Source organism: Triticum aestivum, chromosome 6B, assembly GCF_018294505.1.
Source record: "Triticum aestivum cultivar Chinese Spring chromosome 6B, IWGSC CS RefSeq v2.1, whole genome shotgun sequence".
NCBI classification, from domain to species: domain Eukaryota; kingdom Viridiplantae; phylum Streptophyta; class Magnoliopsida; order Poales; family Poaceae; genus Triticum; species Triticum aestivum.
In genome coordinates this window covers 562,371,568-562,399,099 of record NC_057810.1, presented here as the reverse complement: position 1 = coordinate 562,399,099, position 27,532 = coordinate 562,371,568, and positions in this window count along the sequence as shown.

Sequence of the window (27,532 nt, the reverse complement as noted above, 5' to 3'; positions counted from 1 at the left end):
TTTGTCAACAATTTTAGTACATTCAATTACTCTTCCTGTGCATCAGCCATTCGGCACGGTCATGGAAAAATCTGGAGTGGAAACAAGGTCTCCAGAGGAGACAATGCTATCTGATGAAGCGCATTTCTTGCTGGTTACAGATAGCTCCTCAGAGGAGGATTTGGAGACAGATGACCAGTCCTATTCCCCCGCCCCCGCCCCCGAGGTGCATGCTCTAACTTAGCAGGGTTATGTTGCTCATATCGTGCATACGATATCTTGCATTGCTATGTCATTTTCTTAGTTTAGACATGCTTTGTGTGAATGGCACCTGTTTAGTGTCTATTTATCATATATGTGAATTATGCAATGCCATCTTATTGCGAGACATTATATATGTGAATTATGCAATGCTATCTTGTTGCAAGGCATTATATATGTGAATTATGCAATGCCATGCTGTTTAGCCAAGCGTCATATATGTGAATTATATCATGCCGTCCTTTTTTTGTATTTCTCATTGCTTTTGTCGACAATGTTTGTATATTCAACTGCCCTTCCTATGCATCAACCATTTGAATTGGTGATGGAGAAATCTGGAGTGAAAACAAGGTCTTTAGAGCAGAAATGCTACCTGCTGAAGCAGATATCTTGCTGGTTACAGATAGCTCTTTAGAGGAGGATTCAGAGGCAGATGACCAGTCCTATTATCCCCCCGAGGCGTATGCTCAAACTTGGCAGGGTTATATTACTCATATCATGCATATGTTGTATTGCAAATGCTTAGTTTTTACATCATATACACAATATTGAATTCCATCTCCTTAGTTGACACATCATATATGTGATTGCCTTCTTCTCACTTCCTTAGTATATAAATCATATATTTAAATTATATCATGCCATGATGTTTACATAGACAACATGTATCTGAATTATGGCATGCCAACCCATTATGGCATGCCATGATGTTTACATAGACATAATATAGTTATATCATCTCATCCTGTTTACATAGTCATCATATTTTAAATTATGTCATTCTATCCGTGAATTATATCATGCCATCATGTTTCCATCGATGACATGTTTGTAATTTATGGCATGCCAACCACTTCAATAGACACATCGTATAGATATATCATTTCATCATGTTTACGTAGTCATCATATTTTGAAGTATGTCATTCTATCCTATTTAGTTAGCCATCATACAGGTGAAATTGTGTCATGCTATCCTGTTTAATTAGATATCATATATGTGAAATTATGTCCTGCTATTCTGTTTGGTTAGACAACATAAATGTGAATTATTTCATGCCATGTTTTCTTCCCTACTATCCATTGCACCTGTCTATCTTACAATGTCTTTACATTGAACTACTTTTCTTGTTTATCAGCCATTTCAATTGGAGGGGGTGATGGTAGTATCTGTGGGAGTAAAAACACGGTCTTCAGAAAAGATAGTCCTACCTGTCGATGCAGATAGAACCATGGTTGTACTTGCCCAAGAACCAGCCCCACCACACATAACCCAGACTCATGCAGATTGTACCCCTACCCAGTTGGATAGAGAACCAGCTTCACCCCTTCTAACCCCAACCCCAACAGATAGTAACCCAGTTCCCGTTGACACAACACCGTCTCCACCACAGAGCACCCAAACACGAGCAGTTTGTAAGGCAACTGCAGTGCCCAAAGCACGAGGACGACCACTCTGAACCCCAACTGAACACTTAAAGTAGAAGAAGAATTGTTCTCAGGTCAGGTTCCATAGCTATGGTTCACACTACTTTGCTCTTGCATCACTGTATTTACTCATACCAACTAATTTCAAATTTGAAGGAGGCATTATATACGTGTTTGCTATTGTAACTTGATCTATGTTGATTTCAGTTTCAATTGAATAAACAGTTATGTTCTCATGCCATGCACTTTACAAGTGTTGTTATTGTTGTGTAGTTTCCCACACTTATATTCTGTCTATGTTGATTTGTCTTAAATAGATATGATTCGAACTGTATCTATCTTGATTTGGCAACATAAACTAGAATGATATAGACCATACAGTGACCATACTACATAGATATATGTTTGTTTCATGCTACTATCATGTCCACCTTACTACTGAACTGGTTTACCAAAATGAGTTTCATATACTACATTATAAACCTGTGATGTGTTTGTTTGTTTCTATTTTAGAACACGGATAAAATATTGGAGAAGAGTACCCCATTACACAATAGTAAAGGAAGTAATGCAGATAAGGTTCAAGATAGTGGGACATCCCTGTTGGTCTCCAAGAAAGCTGATAAAAACTATATTGAAGACACCGAGACAACCCCAAAGTCCTGTCTTGATGTAGTGTCCAAGTTATTGGCTACTACTGCTGGCACCAGCTCTTCGAACTCGCTGCCTGAATCAGTTCGACTTCTTGAGTCTCAACTTCAAGTTGAAAGATATCATTTAGATGTTATGCGACAGGAAGCCGAAGGACTGAGGAAGTCCCTGCAAAATTAGATGCATACTTTCTGGTGCAACAGCAAGTGCTGGAGGATTTAAGCGCCAAACAAGAGAAAGTTAATAAGCTTGCTAAGCATCTTGCCAACATTATGGGTACCCAGGATATTGTTTCTTTAGCTCTTCTGAAGTGGTTTCAGTTTTGGACTTGTTTTGCTGCGGCGTTTATATGCTGCTTTATTCCCTATATTTGCACTGGTGGCAAACTTTGATGCCCAGTGGATGTAATATGTGTAATAGCCGTGATAACCTAGCGTAAGTTGCTTGCTTATTTATTTCCTTATTGTCTTGTTTATTTGTTTGCTTGTAGTCAGTGCAGTTTTTTTTCCGCGGTTTGCTAGTGGCCGCAATAACCTATTTTTTAAAACTAGGCCACAATACCATGGGCTAGATATTTACTGTAGTTACCATGGGCCTCCTACAGGCCGTAGAAACAATGGGCCTTCTAAGGGCCATAGAAATAATGGGCCTTCCACGGGGCATAAAAACAACAGGCCTTATACGGGCCGTAGACACAATGGGCCTTCTACGGGCCGTATCATCAATGGGCCTTCTACGGGCCGTATGATCGGTTGGCTAAACATGGGCCAATAACAGATCGCATTATGGTCGTAAACGTTTTAACGGGCCGTCATTAATCGTCCGTATTTGATGATGCTATGAAAACGGCCCAACGTATTAACGGGCCACAAACGGGCCGACTGTAACCACCTACTGACTTTGGTCCACAAGCAGAAAATGACAGTAACGGGTCGTAAGTAAATGAATGCTGGAAATGAGCCCAAGAATAAATGGGCCCTGAGAAGGCCGAAAGATAACATGGGCTGGAAACAGCCCAACAAAATAATGGGTTGTTAATGGGTATAAAGTGATACACTGTTTATTACGGGCCAGTTTCACCACGTGCCGTTAATGGGTATAAAGTGATACACTGTTCATTACGGGCCAGTTTCACCATGGGCCGTTAATGGGCCAAGAGTTACAAAGGGCCTCATATGGGCGGAAAGACATCATGGGCCATACATGGGCCAGAAGTTAAAACAGGCTAGAATTATATTGGACAGCCCAGATGACGCTACTAGGCCTAATTCGGATATGTCGTAATGGGACCTAGGTTAGCGGGCTGTAAATGGGCTATATGCGAACAAGCTGTTAACAGGCTTTCTGTGGGCCGGCCTGCCACCTTTTGACCAAGTCAAACGGGCCGTCCTTTTCACAGGAATGGGCCTCTGTTGGTCCGTGCCACGTGTCGACGTATCGTACACGCCTTCGGTCCAATGAGTGGATGACATCTGTCCCAACGGTGAGCCGACACGTGTTTCCTCCAGCTAATGATGATTTTACACATGGAAAATCCCCATTGGTTAGGGCTGTTAACGGGTTATCGGATCCAAAACCAGACCCGATAGCTTAACAACGTCCCGTTATGGTGGATGCCACGTGTCGGTCACCCATGACGAAAGCACTTCTATGACGTGCGATTTATCGTCATGGAAGTGGACACTTCTGTGATGATACTTTTGGTAATGTCATGGAACACTTCTATGACAGCACACGTATGACTATCTTGATTCTGTCATAAAATCGTCAAGGATGTACATGCATGAACGAAAACGTGACCTACTGTGACAAACACGTATCATCACGGAAGTGGATTTTTTTGTAGTGATCACAAATGTTTTTTTACCTTTTTTGACGGTTTTTTACACCACCATTTATGATTTTTGCATGGAACACAACTTCGTCGAACGGTCTCTGATCATAGTGTCACGTTAGCAGCAACCTGCAGTAGTGAGAGGCCATAGCAAGCATTCAAATTACTTAGAACTCGAAGAATTTGACATGCAAGCTCATCTACAGCAGCACCAAGGGTAGCTAATTATTCAAAATATAAACCACTAAAGTAAAAACTAATTGGACAAACGGAGGTGTCACATACCAAGCAAACAAACAGTTTAAGAAATGGAGCTTTGAGCAAAGAGATCAAAATCCGCGGGTTTGAGAGTAAGAACACGAGAGAGAGAGAGAGAGAGAGAGAGAGAGCAATGGTGATTTTTTCTGGAGGTAGGTGATGAATTGGTATGAAGAGATAATTGAGGGGCCCCACATGGGGACCACAACCCACCAGGGGCGCGCCTAGGTGGGTTGTGCCTACTTGGTGCACCTCCCTCTGATATTATTTGCACCAAAAATTCTTAAATATTCAGAAAAAATTGTATTAATTTTTTAGAGCATTCTGGGAACTTCTATTTTTGTTATTGCATGGGAAATTTAGAAAATAGACAAAACATGGCACTTTATTTTATTTAACTAATAAAAAGAGAAAACAAAAAGTAGGGACAGAAGTTAGTGCTCACTAAATTCATCAACTTCATACCTCTCAAAAATGACCATTAATAAGGTTGATCAAGTCGTATTAACAACCACTTTCGATTAGCATGAAACCGAAGAACTTTCATAAATAACTAAGTTACCTCAACGGGGATATGAATGTCCCCGACAGTAAACATTTCATATTTATTTTTAACAGTAGGTAGAGGTAGTTGAAAACTTCCAATAGTGATTGTCGGAAATTTTTCAATTACATTAATACCATTCACTTGGAATTGTTTCTTCGGAAAGTGCACCGTATGCTCATTACCATTTATATGAAAAGTGACCTTGCTTTATTGCAATCAATAACAGCCCGTGCAGTATCAAAGAAGGGTCTACCAAGGATAATCGACATGTTGTCGTCCTCGGGCATCTCAAGTATAACAAAGTCAGTCAAAATAGTAACATTAGCAACAACAATAGGCACATCCTCACAAATACCGATAGGTATGGAAGTTGATTTATCAGCCATTTGCAAAGATATTTCAGTAGGTGTGAGTTTATTCAAATCAATTCTTTTATATAAAGATAAGGGCATGACACTATAACCAGCTCCTAAATCACATAAAGGAGTTTTCACATAATTTCTTTTGATGGAGAAGGTATAGTTGGTACTCCCGGAGCTCCAAGTTTTTTAGGTACTCCATCTTTAAAAGTATAATTAGCAACCATGTTGGAGATTTTAGCTTCCAGTATTTTTCTCTTGTTGGTGATGATGTCTTTCATGTACTTTGCATAAGGCGGCATTTTTAAGATATCAGTCAAGCGAGTACGCAAAAAGACTGGCCTCAACATTTCAGCAAAGCTTTCAAATTCTTCATCATCTTTATTTTTAGTTGACTTAGGTGGAAAGGGCATAGGTTTTTCAACCCACGGTTCTCTTTCTTTACCATGTTTCCTAGCAATAAAGTCTCTTTTATCATATCTTTTATTCTTGGGTTGTGGGTTATCAAGATCAACTGTTGGTTCTATCTCAACATCATTGTCTGGTGATACGTCTCCAACATATCTATAATTTATGAAGTATTCATGCTGTTATATTATCATTCTTGGATGTTTTACAATCATGTTATAGCAACTTTATATAATATTTTGGGGCTAAACTATTGACCCAGTGCCCACTGCCAGTTGTTGTTTTTGCTTGTTTTTTACATCGCGGGAAATCAATATCAAACGGAGTCCAAATACCGCAAAACTTTTTGTGGATTTTTCATGGACCAGAAGACATCCAGTGGGCCAGAGAAGCACCTAGGGGTACCCCAAGGGGGGGAAAACCAACCAGGGCGCGCCCGGGGCCTAGGCGCGCGCGGGTGGGTTGTGCCCACCTCGGTAGCCTCCCGCACCCCCTCTTTGCCCTATAAATCACCAAATATTCCAAAAACCCTCGGGGAGACCCTAGATCGGAAGTTCCGCCACTGCACACCTCTGTAGCCACCAAAAACCAATCGGGAGCCTGTTCCGGCACCCTGTCGGAGGGGGAGATCATCACCGGTCGCCATCTTCATCATCCCGGCGGCCACCACGATGAGGAGGGAGTAGTCCACCCTCGGGGCTGAGGGTTTGTACCGGTAGTTATGTGTTTAATCTCTCTCTCTGTCTCGTGATTTTGAGATGTCATGATCTTGATGTATCATGGTCTTTGTTAACATAGATGGATCATATGATGTTTCTCCTCTCTCTGCTCTGGCTGTGATGAATTGAATCTTTGCGCTTTTAAGTTTTGTCATGTCGGATTGAATGTTCAAATTTGAGAACACATGATGTATGTCTTGTGATATGAATACTTGAGGTGACAATGAGGTATCATATTGATTCACTTGATGTATGTTATGGCATGATGACCCACAAGTATAGGGGATCTATCGTAGTCCTTTAGATAAGTAAGAGTGTCGAACCCAACGAGGAGCAGAAGGAAATGACCAGCGGCTTTCAGTAAGGTATTCTCTGCAAGCACTGAAATTGTAGGTAACAGATTGTTTTGTGATAAGATAATTTGTAATGGGTAACAAGCAATGAAAGTAAATAAAGTGCAGCAAGGTGGCCCAATCCTTTTTGTAGCAAAGGACAAGCCTGAACAATTTCTTATAATGAGAAAAGCGCTCCCGAGGACACATGGGAATTATCGTCAAGCTAGTTTTCATCACGCTCATATGATTCGCGTTCGGTACTTTGATAATTTGATATGTGGGTGGACCGGTGCTTGGGTACTGCCCTTTCTTGGACAAGCTTCCCACTTATGATTAACCCCTATCGCAAGCATCCGCAACTACAAAAGAAGTATTAAGGTAAACCTAACCATAGCATGAAACATATTGATCCAAATCAGCCCCTTACGAAGCAATGCATAAACTAGGGTTTAAGATTATGTCACTCTAGCAACCCATCATCTACTTATTACTTCCCAATGCCTTCCTCTAGGCCCAAATAATGTGAAGTGTCATGTAGTCGATGTTCACATAACACCACTAGAGGAGAGACAACATACATCTCATCAAAATATCAAACGAATAACAAATTCACATGACTACTAATAGCAAGACTTCACCCATGTCCTCAGGAACAAACGTAACTACTCACAAAGCATATTCATGTTCATGATCAAAGGAGTATTAATATGCATTAAGGATCTGAACATATGATCTTCCACCAAAAAAACCAATTAGCATCAACTACAAGGAGTAATGAACACTACTAGCCACCCACAAGTACCAATTTGTGGTTTTGGATACAAGATTGGATACAAGAGATGAACTAGGGTTTGAGAGGAGATAGTGCTGGTGAAGATGTTGATGGAGATTGACCCCCACCCGATGAGAGGATCATTGGTGATGAGGATAGTGATGATTTCCCCCTCTCGGGGGAAGTTTCCCCGGCAGAACAGCTCTACCGGAGCCCTAGATTGGTTCCGCCAAGGTTCCACCTCGTCGCAGAGGAGTTTCATCCCATAAGCTTGCCTTTGATTTTTTTTCCAGGGTAAAAGCCTTCATATAGCAGAAGATGGGCATCGGAGGGCCACCAGGTAGCCCATAAGACAGGGGGCGCGCCCAGTAGGGGTGGGCGCACCCCCCACCCTCCTGGCCAGGGTGTGGGCCCCCTCTGGTGTTTTCTTTGCTCAATAATTCTTATTTATTCCAAAAATGACTTCTGTCGGATTTCGGGTTTCGGCAGAACCTTGAGGCTCGAACTTTGGGGTGCGCATGAAGATCTCTCTATTGGAAATATGCCCTAGAGGCAATAATAAAATGGTTATTATTATATTTCTTTGCTCATGGTGATAGTCTATTATTCATGCTATAATTGTGTTATCCGGAAATCGTAATACACATGCGAATACATAGACCACAACGTGTCCCTAGTGAGCCTCTAGTTGACTAGCTCGTTAATCAACAGATAGTCATGGTTTCCTGACTATGGGCATTGGATGTCATTGATAACGGGATCACATCATTAGGAGAATGCTGTGATGGACAAGACCCAATCCTAAGCATAGCTCAAAGATCGTGTAGTTCGTTTAGCTAGAGCTTTTCCAAATGTCAAGTATCATTTCCTTAGACCTTGAGATTGTGCAACTCCCGGATACCTTAGGAGTGCTTTGGGTGTGCCAAACGTCACAATGTAACTGGGTGGCTATAAAGGTGCACTACGGGTATCTCCGAAAGTGTCTGTTGGGTTGGCATGAACCGAGACTGGGATTTGTCACTCCATATGACGGAGAGGTATCTCTGGGACCACTCGGTAATGCATCATCATAATGAGCTCAATGTGACCAAGTGTCTGGTCACGGGATCATGCATTATGGTACGAGTAAAGTGACTTGCCGGTAACGAGATTAAACGAGGTATTGGGATACCGACGATCGAATCTCGGGCATGTAACGTACCGATTGACAAAGGGAATTGTATACGGGGTTGCTTAAATCCTCGACATCGTGGTTCATCCGATGAAATCATTGAGGAGCATGTGGGAGCCAACATGGGTATCCAGATCCCGTTGTTGGTTATTGACCGGAGAGGCGTCTCGGTCATGCCTGCATGTCTCCCGAACCCGTAGGGTCTACACACTTAAGGTTCGGTGACGCTAGGGTTGTAGAGATATGAGTATGCAGTAAACCGAAAGTTGTTTGGAGTCCCGGATGAGATTCGGACGTCACGAGGAGTTCCGGAATGGTCCGGAGGTAAAGAATTATATATAGGAAGTGAAGTTTCGGCCATCGGGAAAGTTTTGGGGGTTATCAGTATTATACCGGGACCACCGGAAGGGTCCCGGGGGGTCCCCCGGGTGGGGCCACCTAAACCGGAGGGCCCCATGGGCTAAAGTGGGAGGGGAACCAGCCCCTGGTGGGCTGGTGTGCCCCCCCTTGGGCCCCCTGCGCCTAGGGTTGGAAACCCTAGGGGTGGGGGCACCTCCACTTGCCTTGGGGGGCAAGCCACCCCCTTGGCCGCCGCCCCCCTAGGAGATCCCATCTCCTAGGGCCCCCCTAGGGGCCCTACATAAAGAGGGGGGAGGGAGGGCAGCCGCATCCTTGCACTTGGTGCCTCCCTTCCCCCTTGCTGCACCTCTCCCTCTCGCAGACGCTTGGCGAAGCCCTGCCGGGATCCCTGCTGCATCCACCACCACGCCATCGTGCTGCTGGATCTTCATCAACCTCTCCTTTCCCCTTGATGGATCAAGAAGGAGGAGCTGTCTCCCTGACCGTACGTGTGTTGAACGCGGAGGTGCCGTCCGTTCGGTGCTAGGATCTCCGGTGATTTGGATCACGATGAGTACGACTCCCTCAACCCCGTTCTCTTGAACGCTTCCGCTCGATCTACAACGGTATGTAGATGCACTCCTCTCTCTTGTTGCTAGATGAACTCATAGATTGATCTTGGTGAAAGCATAGAAATGTTTTATTTTCTGCAATGTTCCCCAACAGTGGTATTGGAGCTAGGTCTATGCGTAGTTCTCTTTGCACGAGAAGAACACAAATTTGTTGTGGGCGTAGATGTTGTCAACTTTCTTGCGACTACTAGTCTTATTTTGCTTCAGCGGTATTGTGGGATGAAGTGGCCCAGACCGACCTTACACGTACACTTACGTGAGACAGGTTCCACCGACTGACATGCACTAGTTGCATAAGGTGGCTAGCAGGTGTCTATCTCTCCCACTTTAGTTGGAGCGGATTCGATGAAAAGGGTCCTTATGAAGGGTAAATAGAAGTTGACAAATCACGTTGTGGCTTTCATGTAGGTAAGAAAACGTTCTTGCTAGAACCCTTTTGCAGCCACGTAAAACATGCAACAACAATTAGAGGACGTCTAACTTGTTTTTGCAGCATATGATTCGTGATGTGATATGGCCAAAAGTTGTGATGAATGATGAATGATATATTGCGATCTATGAGATCATGTTCTTGTAATAGGAATCACGACTTGCATGTCGATGAGTATAACAACCGGCAGGAGCCATAGGAGTTGTCTTAATTATTGTATGACCTGCGTGTCAATGATTTAACGCCATGTAATTACTTTACTTTATTGCTAAACAGTTAGCCATAGTAGTAGAAGTAATAGTTGGCGAGCAACTTCATGGAGACACGATGATGGAGATCATGATGATGGAGATCATGGTGTCATGCCGGTGACGAAGATGATCATGGAGCCCCGAAGATGGAGATCAAAGGAGCTATATGATATTGGCCATATCATGTCACTATTTAATTGCATGTGATGTTTATTATGTTTATGCATCTTGTTTACTTAGAACGACGGTAGTAAATAAGATGATCCCTCATAATAATTTCAAGAAAGTGTTCCCCCTAACTGTGCGCCGTTGCGAAAGTTCGTTGTTTCGAAGCACCACATGATGATCGGGTGTGATAGATTCTAATGTTCACATACAACAGGTGTAAGACAGATTCACACACGCATAAACACTTAGGTTAACTTGACGAGCCTAGCATGTACAGACATGGCCTCGGAACACAAGAGATCGAAAGGTCGAACATGAGTCATATGGAAGATACGATCAACATGGAGATGTTCACCAATGATGACTAGTCCGTCTCACGTGATGATCGAACACGACCTAGTCTACTCGGATCATGTATCACTTAGATGACTAGAGGGATGTCTAATCTAAGTGGGAGTTCATTAAATAATTTGATTAGATGAACTTAATTATCATGAACTTAGTCTAAAATCTTTACAATATGTCTTGTAGATCAAATGGCCCACGTTACCCTCAACTTCAACGCGTTCCTAGAGAAAACCAAGCTGAAAGATGATGGCAGCAACTATACGGACTGGGTCCGGAATCTGAGGATCATCCTCATAGCTGCCAAGAAAGATTATGTCCTAGAAGCACCGCTAGGTGAAGCTCCCATCCCAGAGAACCAAGACGTTATGAATGCTTGGCAGTCTTGTGCTGATGATTACTCCCTTGTTCAGTGCGGCATGCTTTACAGCTTAGAACCGGGGCTTCAAAAGCGTTTTGAGCAACACGGAGCATATGAGATGTTCGAAGAGCTGAAAATGGTTTTCCAAGCTCATGCCTGGGTCGAGAGATATGAAGTCTCCGACAATTTCTTTAGCTGTAAGATGGAGAAAAATAGTTCTGTCAGTGAGCACATACTCAAGATGTCTGGGTTGCACAACTGCTTGACTCAGCTGGGAGTTAATCTCCCGGATGACGCGGTTATTGACAGAATCCTCCAGTCGCTTCCACCGAGCTACAAGAGCTTTGTGATGAACTTCAATATGCAGGGGATGGAAAAGACCATTCCTGAGGTATATTCAATGCTGAAATCAGCGGAGGTAGATATCATGAAAGAACATCAAGTGTTGATGGTGAATAAAACCGCTAAGTTCAAGAAAGGCACAGGTAAGAAGAACTTCAAGAAGGACGGCAAGGGAGTTGCCGCACCCGGTAAGCCTGTTGCTGGGAAGAAGTCAAAGAATGGACCCAAGCCTGAAACTGAGTGCTTTTATTGCAAGGGAAGCGGACACTAGAAGCAGAATTGCCCCAAGTACTTAGCAGACAAGAAGGCCGGCAACACTAAACGTATATGTGATATACATGTAATTGATGTGTACCTTACCAGTACTCGTAGTAGCTCCTGGGTATTTGATACCGGTGCGGTTGCTCATATTTGTAACTCAAAGCAGGAACTGCGGAATAAACGGAGACTGGCGAAGGACGAGGTGACGATGCGCGCCGGGAATGGTTCCAAGGTCGATGTGATCGTCGTCGGCACGCTACCTCTACATTTACCTATGGGATTAGTTTTAAACCTCAATAATTGTTATTTAGTGCCAAGTTTGAGCATGAACATTGTATCTGGGTCTCGTTTAATACGAGATGGCTACTCATTTAAATCCGAGAATAATGGTTGTTCTATTTATATGAGAGATATGTTTTATGGTCATGCCCCGATGGTCAATGGTTTATTCTTAATGAATCTCGAACGTGATGTTACACATATTCATAGTGTGAATACCAAAGTAAAGTTGATAACGATAGTCCTACATACTTGTGGCACTGCCGCCTTGGTCACATTGGTGTCAAGTGCATGAAGAAGCTCCATGCTGATGGACTTTTAGAGTCTCTCGATTATGAATCATTTGACACATGCGAACCATGACTCATGGCTAAAATGACCAAGACTCCGTTCTCCAGAACAATGGAGCGAGCAACCAACTTATTGGAAATCATACATACTGATGTGTGCGGTCCAATGAGCGTTGAGGCTCGCGGAGGATATCGTTATGTTCTCACTCTCACTGACGACTTGAGTAGATATGGCTATGTCTACTTGATGAAACACAAGTCTGAGACCTTTGAAAAGTTCAAGGAATTTCAGAATGAGGTAGAGAATCAATGTGACCGAAAGATAAAGTTCCTACGATCAGATCATGGAGGAGAATATTTAAGTCACAAATTTGGTACGCACTTAAGGAAATGTGGAATCGTTTCACAACTCACGCCGCCTGGAACACCTCAGCGTAACTGTGTGTCCGAATGTCGTAATCGCACTCTATTGGATATGGTGCGATCTATGATGTCTCTTACTGATTTACCGCTATCATTTTGGGGATACGCTCTAGAGACAACTACATTCACTTTAAATAGGGCACCATCTAAATCAGTTGAGACAACACCGTATGAATTATGGTTTGGGAAGAAACCTAAGCTGTCGTTTCCAAAAGTTTGGGGATGTGATGCTTATGTCAAGAAACTTCAACCTGAAAAGCTCGAACCCAAGTCGAAAAAATGCATCTTCATAGGATACCCTAAAGAAACCATTGGGTATACCTTCTACCTCAGATCCGTAGGCAAGATCTTTGTTGCCAAGAACGGGTCCTTTTTGGAGAAAGAGTTTCTCTCGAGAGAAGTAAGTGGGAGGAAAGTGGAACTTGATGAAGTACTACCTCTTGAACCGGTGAGTAGTGCAGCTCAGGAAGATGTTCCTGTGGTGCCAGCACCAACTGAAGAGGAAGCTAATGATGATGATCAAGGTACTTCGGATCAAGTTACTACTAAACTTCATAGGTCCATGAGGACACGTTCCACACCAGAGTGGTATGGCAACCCTGTCCTGGAAATCATGTTATTAGACAACGGTGAACCTTCGAACTATGAAGAAGCAATGGCGGGCCCAGATTCCAACAAATGGCTTGAAGCCATTGAATCCGAGATAGGATCCATGTATGAAAATGAAGTATGGACTTTGACAGACTTGCCCGATGATCGGCGAGCAATAGAAAACAAATGGATCTTTAAGAAGAAGACGAACGCGGATGGTAACGTTACCATCTATAAAGCTCGACTTGTCGCTAAGGGTTATCGGCAAGTTCAAGGGGTTGACTACGATGAGACTTTCTCTCCTGTAGCGAAGCTAAAGTCCGTCTGAATCATGTTAGCAATTGCCGCATACTATGATTATGAGATATGGCAAATGGACGTCAAAACAGCATTCCTTAATGGTCATCTTAAGGAAGAACTGTATATGATGCAGCCGGAAGGTTTTGTCGACCCTGAGAATGCTAACAAGGTATGCAAGCTCCAGCGCTCCATTTATGGGCTGGTGCAAGCATCTCGGAGTTGGAACATTCGCTTTGATGAGATGATCAAAGCGTTTGGGTTTATGCAGACTTATGGAGAAGCCTGCATTTTCAAGAAAGTGAGTGGGAGCGCTGTAGCATTTCTAATATTATTTGTAGATGACATACTTTTGATGGGAAATGATATAGAACTCTTGGATAGCATTAAGGCCTACTTGAATAAGTGTTTTTCAATGAAGGACCTTGGAGAAGCTGCTTACATATTAGGCATCAATATCTATAGGGATAGATCAAGACGCCTCATAGGTCTTTCACAAAGCACATACCTTGATAAGATATTGAAGAAGTTCAATATGGGTCAGTCCAAGAAAGGGTTCTTGCCTGTATTGCAAGGTGTGAGATTGAGCTCGGCTCAATGCCCGACCACGGCAGAAGATAAAGAAGAGATGAGTGTCATCCCCTATGCCTCAGCCATAGGGTCTATTATGTATGCCATGTTGTGTACCAGACCTGATGTAAACCTTGTTGTAAGTTTGGTAGGAAGGTACCAAAGTAATCCCGGCAAGGAACACTGGACAGCGGTCAAGAACATCCTAAAGTACCTGAAAAGGACCAAGGATATGTTTCTCGTTTATGGAGGTGACGAAGAGCTCGTCGTAAAGGGTTACGTCGATGCTAGCTTCGACACAGATCTGGATACTCTAAGTCATAAACTGGATACGTGTATATTTTGAATGGTAGGGCAGTAAGCTGGTGCAGTTGCAAGCAAAGCGTCGTGGCGGGATCTACATGTGAAGCAGAGTACATGGCAGCCTCGGAGGCAGCGCATGAAGCAATCTGGGTGAAGGAGTTCATCACTGACCTAGGAGTCATACCCAATGCGTCGGGGCCGATCAAACTCTTCTGTGACAACACTGGAGCTATTGCACTTGCCAAGGAGCCCAAGTTTCACAAGAAGACCAGGCACATCAAGCGTTGCTTCAACTCCATTCGTGAAAATGTTCAAGATGGAGACATAGATATTTGTAAAGTACACACGGACCTAAATGTAGAAGATCCGTTGACTAAACCTCTCCCTAGGGCAAAACATGATCAACACCAAAATTCCATGGGTGTTCGATTCATCACAATGTAACTAGATGATTGACTTTAGTGCAAGTGGGAGACTGTTGGAAATATGCCCTAGAGGCAATAATAAAATGGTTATTATTGTATTTCTTTGTTCATGGTGATAGTCTATTATTCATGCTATAATTGTGTTATCCGGAAATCGTAATACACGTGTGAATACATAGACCACAACGTGTCCCTAGTGAGCCTCTAGTTGACTATCTCGTTGATCAACAGATAGTCATGGTTTCCTGACTATGGGCATTGGATGTCATTGATAACGGGATCACATCATTAGGAGAATGATGTGATGGACAAGACCCAATCCTAAGCATAGCTCAAAGATCGTGTAGTTCGTTTAGCTAGTGCTTTTCCAAATGTCAAGTATCATTTCCTTAGACCATGAGATTGTGCAACTCCCGGATACCGTAGGAGTGATTTGGGTGTGCCAAACGTCACAACGTAACTGGGTGGCTATAAAGGTGCACTATGGGTATCTCCAAAAGTGTCTGTTGGGTTGGCACGAATCGAGACTGGGATTTGTCACTCCGTATGACGGAGAGGTATCTCTGAGCCCACTCGGTAATGCATCATCATAATGAGCTCAATGTGACCAAGTGTCTGGTCACGGGATCATGCATTACGGTACGAGTAAAGTGAATTTCCGGTAACGAGACTAAATGAGGTATTGGGATACCGACGATCGAATCTCGGTCATGTCTGCATGTCTCCCGGACCCGTAGGGTCTACACACTTAAGGTTCGGTGACGCTAGGGTTGTAGAGATATGAGTATGCAGTAAAGCGAAAGTTGTTCGGAGTCCCAGATGAGATCCCGGACGTCACGAGGAGTTCCCGAATGTTCCGGAGGTAAAGAATTATATATAGGAAGTGAAGTTTCGGCCATCGGGAAAGTTTCGAGGGTAACTGATATTGTACCGGGACCACCGGAAGGTCCCGGGGGGTCCACCGGGTGGGGCCACCTATCCCGGAGGGCCCCATGGGCTGAAGTGGGAGGGGAACCAGCCCCTGGTGGGCTGGTGCGCCCCCCCTTGGTCCCCCCTGCGCCTAGGGTTGGAAACCCTAGGGTGGGGGGGCGCCTCCACTTGCCTTGGGGGGCAAGCCACCCCCTTGGCCGCCGCCACCCCTAAGAGATCCCATCTCCTAGGTCCGGCGCCCCCCGAGTGGCCCTATATAAAGAGGGGGGAGAGAGGGCAGCCGCATCCTTGCACTTGGCGCCTCCCTTCCCCCTTGCTGCACCTCTCCCTCTCGCAGACGCTTGGCGAAGCCCTGCCGGGATCCCTGCTGCATCCACCACCACGCCGTTGTGCTGCTGGATCTTCATCAACCTCTCCTTTCCCCTTGCTGGATCAAGAAGGAGGAGACGTCTCCCTGACCGTACGTGTGTTGAATGCGGAGGTGCCGTCCGTTCGGCGCTAGGATCTCCGGTGATTTGGATCACGACGAGTACGACTCCCTCAACCCCGTTCTCTTGAACGCTTCCGCTCGATCTACAACGGTATGTAGATGCACTCCTCTCTCTCGTTGCTAGATGAACTCATAGATTGATCTTGGTGAAAGCGTAGAAATTTTTTATTTTGTACAACGTTCCCCAACACTCTCCCCTACCAACTCACGTCTCGAAGCCTCAGAAGGAATCTAGGCAACCTGATGGACAACATAAGGGACGTAAGGTTTATACTAGTTCGGGCCACCGTTGTGGTGTAATACCCTACTCTAGTTTGTGGTGTGGTGGATTGCCTCAGGGGCTGATGATGAACAATACAAGAGAAGAACAGCCTCGCGAGGGATGTTCTTGTGGTGGTGTTGTCCCTTTGGAGAGGTCGATTCCCCGGTGCCTCTATACTATGGTGGCTAGCCCTATATATAGAGCGAGAGGCCCTGGTCCTCTTCCCAAATATTGAGCGGGAAGGGCGCCAACAATTGGCCATTTTGAAGGGGAACATCTAGTACACTTATCCTGACTAAAGTTGGTCTTCGACTGCCAAAGACTCTGACGATGACGCCGTCTTGGGCTCCACGGTGACCTCCATCCTGCTGTTCTGCTGGTCTTTGTCTTGTTGCACCGAAACGGTAACCTTTGCCTGATGCCTTGGTATGTGCTTGCTCCCTTTGCACCAAAGGGGAAACAAGGACACTGCGCAGGCCGGTGCCCACCTAACGCCCGCCTGGCCTCGATCATCATGGCTTGCGTCATGGGCACCTCGCGAGGTACCCCTGCCTTGATCTCTCCGCCTCCTCGCGAGCCTGCCTGACAAGGCTGCTCCTGAGGAAGCTTCATGTCGCCCGCCCCACGAGGCTTGGCCCCTCGCGAGGGTCTTGAGCTTGAGCTGACGAAGGTGGGCCACACTGGACTGCTGCTTGAGCAACGCCGCAGGCCACAGGCAGGCAAGTCTGGGGATCCCCGTTCCCAAAACGCCGACAGTAGCCCCCGGGCCCAAGGCGCGCCCGAACTTGTCTTAGCAGAGAAGCGGAGGGGCAAGTGCGAAGCGCCACGGGCCCCAACAGCATGCGGCCTTGGGCGCCGCGTGGCGGTTGATTGGACGTGGGCGTCTCCACTTCCCCATGATGCCTCGACAACCATTCGACAAGACAAGTCCCTGCATGTAAAACGGGTCATGATTACCTGTGATCGTGGAGGCCGACGGAACAACGCGAGCCCTTCCAGTCCATCTTCCCTTGCTCCGCCTCTTCTTCTTCACCTCCCCCTCGGTTCGCCGCGTCTCATGGCGCCCACGAAGAGGTTCTCGACTGCTGAGAAGGGGAAGGCCCGCCGGGAGGGGCCTGACTCTCCTCCAGCCAAGCGCGGCCGGGGCCGCCCTTGCAAGCATCCCGCGACTCCTGCGAAGGCTACCCGGGGACTCGGCGGAAGCCACTTGATCGGCGGGGGGAGACGCACCATGGCTGCGCGGCCTCCCCGCCCTCGATTCCATTATGCGGAGGTGCTGCCGGAGTTCGTCGTCTGGTCGGAGGATCGGGCCGGTACTTGGCTTTAGCTCCCTCGCTTCTTTGCCGGCGAGATGCCGGCTAGTGCCACGAGCGAGCTATGGCTCCAGGCGGATGGCTTCTGCAGCAGGGCCTCTTGGGTGGCGGTGGAAGTTTCCACTGCCGGGAACATGGCGTTGACTCGTGGCTGGCAGACGTTTGCCCGCGCGTGTGGCCTCGGCCAGCGATGCACTCTCCACTTCAAGTTTGATGGCGACGCCACCCTCTTCGTGAGGGTGTTCGGGGGAGATGGACGCCGCATTGGGTGCTCCCCCGAAGGTGACAACGACGGCTGACCTCATCCTTGGTAATGGCAGCGGCGAGGACGAGATTGGGCAGGCGCCCTGCAGCACCCGCAGCTCTCCAAGCTTCAGCGACTCCCCCTCCGACGGCAGCTCCTCCAGCGGCGGCCGCGATCAGCCACCGCACCGCCGTGCTCGCTTCAAGGGGGAGGTGGATCATCTCACCGCCACGCCCAAGTGAAGCATGAAGAGGAGACCGCTTGAGCTCCGGAGGGTGATGCAGATCTTCTTCTTCGGGTTGCAGCCGGTCGAGCCGCGCCTATTTTGCTTTATCTGCACAGAGAGAGATGTATGGAGCCCCGCGGGGGCGTGCTAGACTATCGCTTTTAATTATCATGTTGCTCCTGTTATTTCTGTGTTGTGCTATGGTGTCGCGTGCTCATGCGTAGGAACAACTTAGCTCAGTAGGAGGGCTTGTAGTGGCGTTAGCCTCGGGAGGCTCCGGCCAGAGGCCATGCCATGGGTCTCGGGTCCTGCAAAAGAAACTTGCCAGAGGGTTAGGTTTCAGTCCCCGGCCGCTGGGGTGACCAGCTCGGGCCCAGTGTTTGCATCGTGATGCCCGTGGGACATTGACGGGGAGGAGTGCTCCTGCAGCGAACTTAGGTCGAGGAACCTCACGAAATTAAACCAAGCAATGCTCGCGAGGGTGCCCGTGCAGCCTCCCTCGCGAGGGTTGCGAATGGAAAGCAGGCTCAAGCGAAGGGCAAAGATGGAAAACACGGGCTGGGCACCGCACAACACTGAAAGCAACTCCAACTAAAGCTTCAAACAAAGAAGAACTAACCAACTGCAGAAAGCAAATGAAAAGCCGCGTCCGGCACCTAATCTAGTCCTCGACGTCTTCTCACCAGCGCGGAGCTAAGTGCTGCCACTGGACGTGGGCGGGAGCCCCCGAGGCCTAGGGGCGGCACTCCGGAGACTCCGGTGCGTATACAGCCACACTCATTATTACATGAGAGTGTAACGGGCGGCGAGCTTCACAGGCATTGGCCTTCTTCACAGGCACCGGGCCTTTTCTTGAGGGGGTGGGGGGCGAGCTTCACAAGCATTGGCCTTCTTCACAGGCACCGGGCCTTTTCCCAAAGCGGCAAGCTTCACAGGCATTGGCCTTCTTCACAGGATCCGGACCTTTTCCATAGGCATTGGGCCTCGCTCAAGGGTAGAACCTTCGGAGGTGTTGAATGTTCCACGCGTTTGGGATGGGCACCCCCTCCTGGGTCTCCAAGCGCGCGGAGCCGGGCCTGGAAACATGAACAACCTTGAATGGGCCCTCCCACATGGGAGAGAGCTTGTGCAACCCTTCCCTGGAGAGGACCCATCTGAGCACGAGGTTCCCTACCTCAAGAATCCTGGGGCGGATGTTGCGGCAGTGGTATCGTCGCAGCGCCTATTGATATCTTGCCGCCCGCAGCGTGGCCTCTCGACGTCGTTCCTCCCCTAGCATGAGATCCGTCCTCCGCATGGCTTCCTGTTGCGACTCGTCGAATGCTAGGACCCGTGCGGAGCGACGCTTGACCTTGTGAGGGAGGATGGCTTCAGCTATGTAGACGAGGAAGAATGGAGTTTCTCCAGTCGACTTGGTTGTGGTCATGCGGATAGACCACAACATAGACTGGAGCTTGTCGTACCAGCCCCTGCCTCAGGCCTCCAGCTTCTTCTTGAAGGTCCTGGTCTTGAGGCCCTTCAGGACCTCCGCGTTGGCTCGCTCAGCCTGGCCGTTGCTTCGAGGATGTGCCACTGAAGCGTAGCATATCTACGCTCTAAGATTAGCACAGTATGTTGTAAATAGATTGCTGGTGAACTGCGAACCATTGTCGGTGATGATGCGATTAGGCACCCCGAATCGGCTCACGAGGCCCTTGATGAACTTGACTGCAGAGCCTGCTGGGATGGTGTGGACAGCTTCCACCTCAGCCCACTTGGTGAATTTGTCGACGACGACGTAGAGGTAGCAATAGCCCCCTGGCGCCCGAGGAAATGGGCCTAGAATGTCCAGCCCCCAAACCGTGAATGGCCATGAGAGGGGTATGGTCTGCAGGCCCTGAGCCAGCTGATGGATCTGCTTGGCGTGGAATTGGCAGGCATCACAGGCCTTCACCAGCTCGATGGCGTCATTGAGTGTTGTGGGCCAGTAGAACCCGCTGCGGAACGCCTTGCCAATGAGGGTTTGTGATGATGAGTGGTGCCCACAGTCTCCACCATGTATGTCTGCCAACAGCTCCTTCCCCTGTTCCCTGGAAATGCAACATAGGGACAGGTCGTTCAGTCGCTTCCAGTAAAGCTCTCCATCTTGAATGCAGTATGTCGTGGGTTGCCGCGCCACGCGTTCTGCATCTTCCTCCTTCTCCGGCAAAGTCCCTTTCGTTAAGTAGCTCTTGAGGTCAGTCCACAAGCCGGGGCTCCCGAGGCAGGCAGCTGGGGGAGCTCCACCTGAGGTTGCGCTCCGACCGACGGTGGTGGCACCGCCGAAGGCTTAAAGAGCCTCTCTTCGAAGACTCTGGGCTCCTGAGGCAGCCGTCTGGATGCCCTTTTCGCGCTGTCGTCAGCTTCCTGGTTGGTGCTGCGCGGCACATGCTGCAACTCCAAACCCCAAAACTGCTTCTCAATTTTGCGAACCTCTGCTAGATAAGCCTCCATGTGCTCATCTTTCGGCTCGTACACCTTGTTGGAGAAGTTGACGAGGAGTTGGGAATCGCCCTTGATGACGAGGTGCTTCACCCCCAGGGCCACCACAGCTTTCAGGCCTGCTATCAGCCCCTCGTATTCCGCTATATTGTTGGACACCTTTTCCCCATGCTGGAAACAGGAGTTGCACGGCATAGTAGAGCTTGTCCTGAGTGGGGGATATGAGCACTGCACCGGCCCCTGCACCATGTCGCGACAAAGCTCCATCGAAGTACATAACCCAGCCGTCCGACCCTCACTTCCTGGGGAAAGCGAACGGTCCTCGCCTGCCTCGAGCCCTGGCGCCTTTGTCCATTCTGCTACAAAATCTGCAAGTGCAGCTCCCTTAACGACCCTAGTCATTCTGAACTCCAGCTGAAATGCTTGTAGCTCGATGTTCCATTCGACGACCCTTCCTGCTGAGTTGGGACTCCTGAGCACCCTTTCCAACGGGTATGCTGAGATGCCTTTGATTGGATGACCCTGGAAGTAGTGCCGCAGCTTCCGTGAGGCCACTAGCAGCGCGAGCAGGAGCTTCTGAGGCATGGGGTACCGTGCCCTTGCGTCCCTCAGCACCGTGCTGACGAAGTACACGGGATGCTCGATGAGGGCGGGCGCAGCTATGGAGTCCTCACCCTCCGGGGAATCGCGCATCTCCTGAGGTGCAAGAGTCCCCAGCTCTTGACAAACTGGGGAAGCCCCCTCAGCCGCGAGGACGCCTCCTTGCTGAGGTTGACTTGTATCTGCTGAGGTCGTTGTCGGTGTCAAAACCGGCGGATCTCGGGTAGGGGGTCCCGATCTGTGCGTCTTGGGCTGATGGTAACAGGAAGCAAGGGACACAATGTTTACCCAGGTTCGGGCCCTCTCGATGGAGGTAAAACCCTACTTCCTACTTGATTAATATTGAAGATATGATTAGTACAATAGTAGATCTACCACGAGATCGTAGAGGCTAAACCCTAAGAGCTAGCATATGATGGTATGATTGTAATTGTGGTCGGCCTTCTAAGGACCATCCTCTCCGGTTTATATAGACACCGGAGAGCTAGGGTTTACATGGAGTTGGTTACAAGGAAGGAAATATAATATCCGGATCGCCAAGCTTGTCCTCCACGCAAGGGAAAGTCCCATCCGGACACGAGCCGAAGTCTTGAGTCTTGTATCTTGATGCTTCTATAGTTCGGACGATGTGTATAGTCCAGCTATCCGGATACCCCCTTTTCCAGGACTCCCTCAGTAGCCCCTGAACCAGGCTTCAATGATGATGAGTCCGGCGCGCAGTCTTGTCTTCGGCGTTGCAAGGCGGGTTCCTCCTTCCGAATACTCTGAGGTTATTACCGAACACGTAGGTTGTGTCCGGATCTCCAAAATGATCTTCACATACCACCGTAGAGAGAATGATACTTCAGCTGACAACTTTTAGACGACGTGACATGCCATTACAGCCAGGCCATTATTTGAACCATTTTTTCACAACCAGCCACAACGCGCATTGCGAGGCGGTTTCCTTGACACGTCTTGTCAAAGCAGAGATCATGTCCCCTTATCACGGGATTCTCATCAATACGGGTATGGTTAATCCCCCCCGGCCATCAATCGTGGCGCTTGGGAAGTAAGCGATTCTCAACAGGCTAGTGGGGAGGCGCACCGCTTTCGTCACCTCTATAAAGGGATAAGAGTTCCCCATTCTTACCCATGCCTTCTTCCTCCTCTGCCAACTCTTGCCTCCTCGAGCTCCAGCGCCCTAGTCCAAGTTTTCTCCGCACAACTAAACATGTCCGGAGCAGGAGGCAAATGGGTGGCTTCCACCGTGAAGGAGAAGAACATCGCAAGTCTTCGGGCGGCTGGATACTTGGCCACGGACATAGTGCACCGGCTACCAGACGGCGGGCAGGTCATTCCAACTCCAGGACCCCACGAGAGGGTTGTGTTCCTTGCCCACTTCGTCCGTGGACTGGGGTTTCCACTCAACCCCTTCGTCCGCGGGCTCATGTTCTACTACGGGCTAGATTTCCATGATCTATCCCCGAACTTCGTCCTCAACATCTCGGCGTTCATCGTCGTATGTGAGGCTTTCCTCCGCATCAAGCCTCATTTCGGCTTGTGGCTGCAAACCTTCTGCGTGAAGCCGAAGATCGTGAGCGGCCAGTAAACGGAGTGCGGAGGAGCCATGGTGGGCAAAATACCTAACGTCACCAGGCTCGACGGCTCCTTTGCGGAAACCGTGAAGGGGTGGCAATCGGGGTGGTTCTACATCACCGAGCCGTGCGACACCAACTGGGTGGCGGCCCTCGAGTTCCGATCTGGAACCCCTATGCGACTCACCTCCTGGGAACAGAAGGGCCTGTTATGGGGCGAATCTACAGAGCAGACCGGACTCATAAACTGCATCAAGGGCATGAAGGACAAGAACATCAAGCTCGTCAACATGATCCAGGTCATGCTCGTTCACCGGATCCTGCCGTGCCAAAGGCGGGCATTCAATCTGTGGGAGCTCGTCCCAGCCGAACACCAGACGCTTCAGAGGCTCTACGACATGAAGCACAAAAACGTGTGGAAGGCGTTGTTCAAGGCCTCTGAAGTACCTCCTCCCATATCCGAGGACCGTGGGCTCCATGCCGCACGACGTCCTATTCAGGTGAGTTCTCAGGCCGCCACAGAATCTGGTTTTTCCCAACACACTCATGGGGGGAGGCTTAAGTAATTGTGTATATTTGTGTAGGATTATGTGGAGACAGCAGAGAGGATTGACTGTCCGGCTCTGCTGCCAGAAAGCCCAGCCAATGATCTTCTGATGAAGATGCTGGTCCCGGCGCCCTATAAGGGGCCGGAGAAGAAGGCCGATAAGAAGGCCCCGTGGACCCGAAAGGGTCTTCGACATAAGGTTACACAGGCCTCGTCCGAAGACGACGAGGTGCACTCCTCCCCCGAAGGGGAAGAATAATAAGAGGAGGCCGCCCTATCCGGAAAGGATGGGGGGCCAGAGACGGCGAACCAGGGGACCAGGAGAGGCCCCCGGCGCAAGGTCGTCATACCCTTGTCGTCTAGTGATGATGAGGCAGATTCCTCCCCTAGAAGCGGGGGGAAACAAGAAGAAACTCCACCTCCCCGTACTGGGGGGAGAAAAAGAGGAAGGCTGCCCCAGTGGGGGAGGCTGGGACGTCCAAGAAGGGAAAGGTGTCCCTTCCGGACTACTCCGCCACCGCCACCGACAGCAAGGAAGGGTGGCTGCCAAGGAAGAAGCCTCTAGTGCGATCGTAAGTACCCGCACTCCATCATAATTCCGCTTCATAGTTTTGTTGTAATGTCAAACTTGTTTGCAGTCCGGCTAGGGCCCATCCCGAAGCGTCGTCTTCGGACGGGTCCTTGAGTGAGTCAGCAATGAACTCACTCCCGACGGCCACTTCTCCTCGGCCTGCGGACGACACAGAGGTGTTGTCCCAAAGGCTCCTAGAGATGGGGGAGGTGGCCCTGGAGGATCCTCAAGGCGGCGTCCCAGCCGTCGGACTTGTGGGGTTCAAGATTCCCACGGATCGTGTTGATGAGAGCCATGGTAAGCCGGGCTCTCAGCCAAACACTGTTCCGGAGCCTTCAGTGGTTTCGGACTCAGGCGGGCAACCCCTCATCAGGGAGGGAGGGCCGTCTGTATCAAGGACTTTTGTTGCGCCCGAGGCACCAAATTGTCTGCTGGAAGCGCTTCGCGGTGCTTCCCTCGATGAAGAGCACCGTACTCTTATGAGTGCGGTGATTCAGAAGGTTTCGTCCGCCAAGGGCGGACTAACCGATGCTTGCACCAGCCTTCTGACAGGCTTTGAGGTAAGTAAAAAATGTGTGAAATTACCACCCGATAGGTAGTAGCCCCTGATACTCTGTTTGGTGTTCGAAAGGAAAAAACCAAATGGAGGGTCAATTATAATCCGCAGGAGTCTAACAATAAGTTTGAATATAAATAAACAAGCTGTGCTGCTGACCGCTGTTGTCCGTACGGCCGAAATCGCCGGCCTAAAGCAGGACTTGGAGCGGGCACAGGGAGAGCTCGGCCTCACGAGGAGGCAACTCGAGGAGAGCAAAGGTCAATGATTCCCCTCTCTGATACAGTAAAGTATAAATAAAATTGGTTATTCTAACAACGAGGCGTCGTGATTTGGTAACAGAGGCCACCACCAAAGTGGCATCTCTGAAGAAAGCGTTGTCCGAGGCCGAACACAAGGCGGCCTTGGAGCGGAAGGAGCGCGAAAAGCAAGAAGCCCGAGTGGGCGAAGTACAAGAAGAGCTCCAGGAGCTCGACAAAAGGTTTGAGTCCGTGGGGCATGAGCTTAAAGCAAAAGAGGCCGAGCTTGCGAAGGTCCTTACAAATATAAAAGACGCCAAGGCCGAAGCCGATAGGGCACAACAGGAGATGTAGGAGGCCAAAAAGATAACAGCGGGTAAGAAATTCTTTATGCAAAGCAAACATGTGGAGGAGGCGTTTCTTTTACTTACCCGAGTCCGGAGCTCTCCAGGGGCATTCGCAGATCTGCCACGCAGCATATCAGATGCCGTGAAGTTCTACCATGCCCAGGAGGGGAGCTTAATGGAGAAGCTATTCTGGTCCCAGTATGCTGGAGCCGAACATTCAACGCCTCTGAGTGACCGACTGAAGCAGTTGGTCAAACTCCACAAGGCGGCCGAAGTGGCTATGAAGGATCTCATAGTCCAGATATGGCCCGGTGAGCTTCTGCCCACCAGCTACTTCATCCTGATCAAGAGGATGGTGGATGCCTGTCCGCGACTGGAAGTCATCAAGCGATCCGTTTGCATTGAGGGTGCCCGCCGGGCCCTTGCCCGTGCAAAGGTGCATTGGAGCAAGCCGGATGCGGAGAAGCTGGTGAAGGACGGGCCTCCGGAGGGCAAGCCGCATCGCGTCCTCGAGAAGTATTATGATGGCGTTATGAAGGGTGCTTGCCTCGTGGCCGATGAATGTACCAAAGACATAATTTTTGAATGAATTCACCTCTGTCATGTTTGTAAATTAAAGACGAAGTTACCTGCGCTATGCAGCGCTTTTGTTATTTAAAATATTACCTTCTGTGCGGCTGTTTTCAAATTCTGAAAGTAGGCCAGTCGTCGGCTTCCGCCCCCGTGTAAGTAGTACCGTGGTGTTCGTGGAAAACCCGGACACTCTTTATCCAAATGTTTGGTCACTTAAGGAGGTGTCCAACGCAGCAAACAAGGCAATCGGACTATATGGCTTTATAACCTTCACTTAGCCATAGAAGTCTACAATTTTAAATTTTGGCGAAGCCCCTAGAATCCGGAAGGCCGAATTGGGGCGCTATACACGCCTATATCGGACAAAGCCGAATTATTGCCTAAAGCAGAAAAATCTTTAAGGATTTTAAGACCTATCAAACAGCGACCAGCTCTCGCCACATCATGCCGGTCAGTTTTGTGCTTTCTCTACTGAGGTGCTCGTCCGGAAGAACCAGGGCACAATCGCAGTAGTTCTCCCTGCGCTACCTTAGCCGAATTAACGGAACGTAAGGCACCAAAACAAGGGAGCTGGGCTATCCCAACTGTAGACCCAAGACATGATTCGGATCTGATGCATATAATGCTATAAGTTCGGGGTGCCGCACTAATGAAAGTGTTCGGACTTGTCTTGCCGTATTATGGGGCGTCATAAGAAGCCCCTGGCAAACTAAGCGTACCAACGTGTACGGATGCAAAATCAAATAGACATTTGTAAAAAATGCTCAAATGAGAATAATAAGCTGACGCTATATATGATCTCCCATTGAGGAATAATACGTTTAAGCGTATGTTTACAATGAATGCATTAAGCGGAGATAAATAGGATTATTTGACATATCCTATCCAGGGGCAGGCTACGTACAGATAGATAAAGCAGAAATAACGATCGTAAATAGATTCCACCTGGGTGTTTCCTGCCGTGCCCAAAGCCTGTTGCCTCCTGGGTTTCCTCTCCTATGTAAGTCCGACAATCCGGATCTTCTGGAGAAGCTGCACTAAAGCAATGTCCTTAAGGGTAAATGGAAAGGTTACGAAGCGATACCATACTGTTGAGTGAGCCACTGCTACGCCTCCGCCTGTGCCCATGGTATTTTGAGTGCGTAATTGTGTACGCATGGCACAGATGCAGCTTTGATGGGGTTTGAGCGGAGGCCGGACTGCTGGTCGTGCTCTTGGTGTGCCTGCTGATCCTATTGTGGGGTGTTTCGTCCTCGCTTGACAGAGCTTGAGGTTGTCGTTGCCGGATTGATGGTTTGTCAGAGGAGGCCGGATTGTACTTCTGCCGCAAGGGCTGCAGTGTGCTCTTCTTTACGGAGAGATCGGTCCATATTTCCGTTGACTGTTATGACCCCGCGTGGGCCTGGCATCTTGAGCTTGAGGTATGCATAGTGTGGTAGCGCATTGACTCTAGCGAATGCGGTTCGTCCGAGCAGTGTGTGGTAGCCACTGCGGAAAGGGACGATATCAAAGATTAGCCCTTCGCTTCGGAAGTTATCCAGAGATCCGAAGACCACTTCCAATGTTATA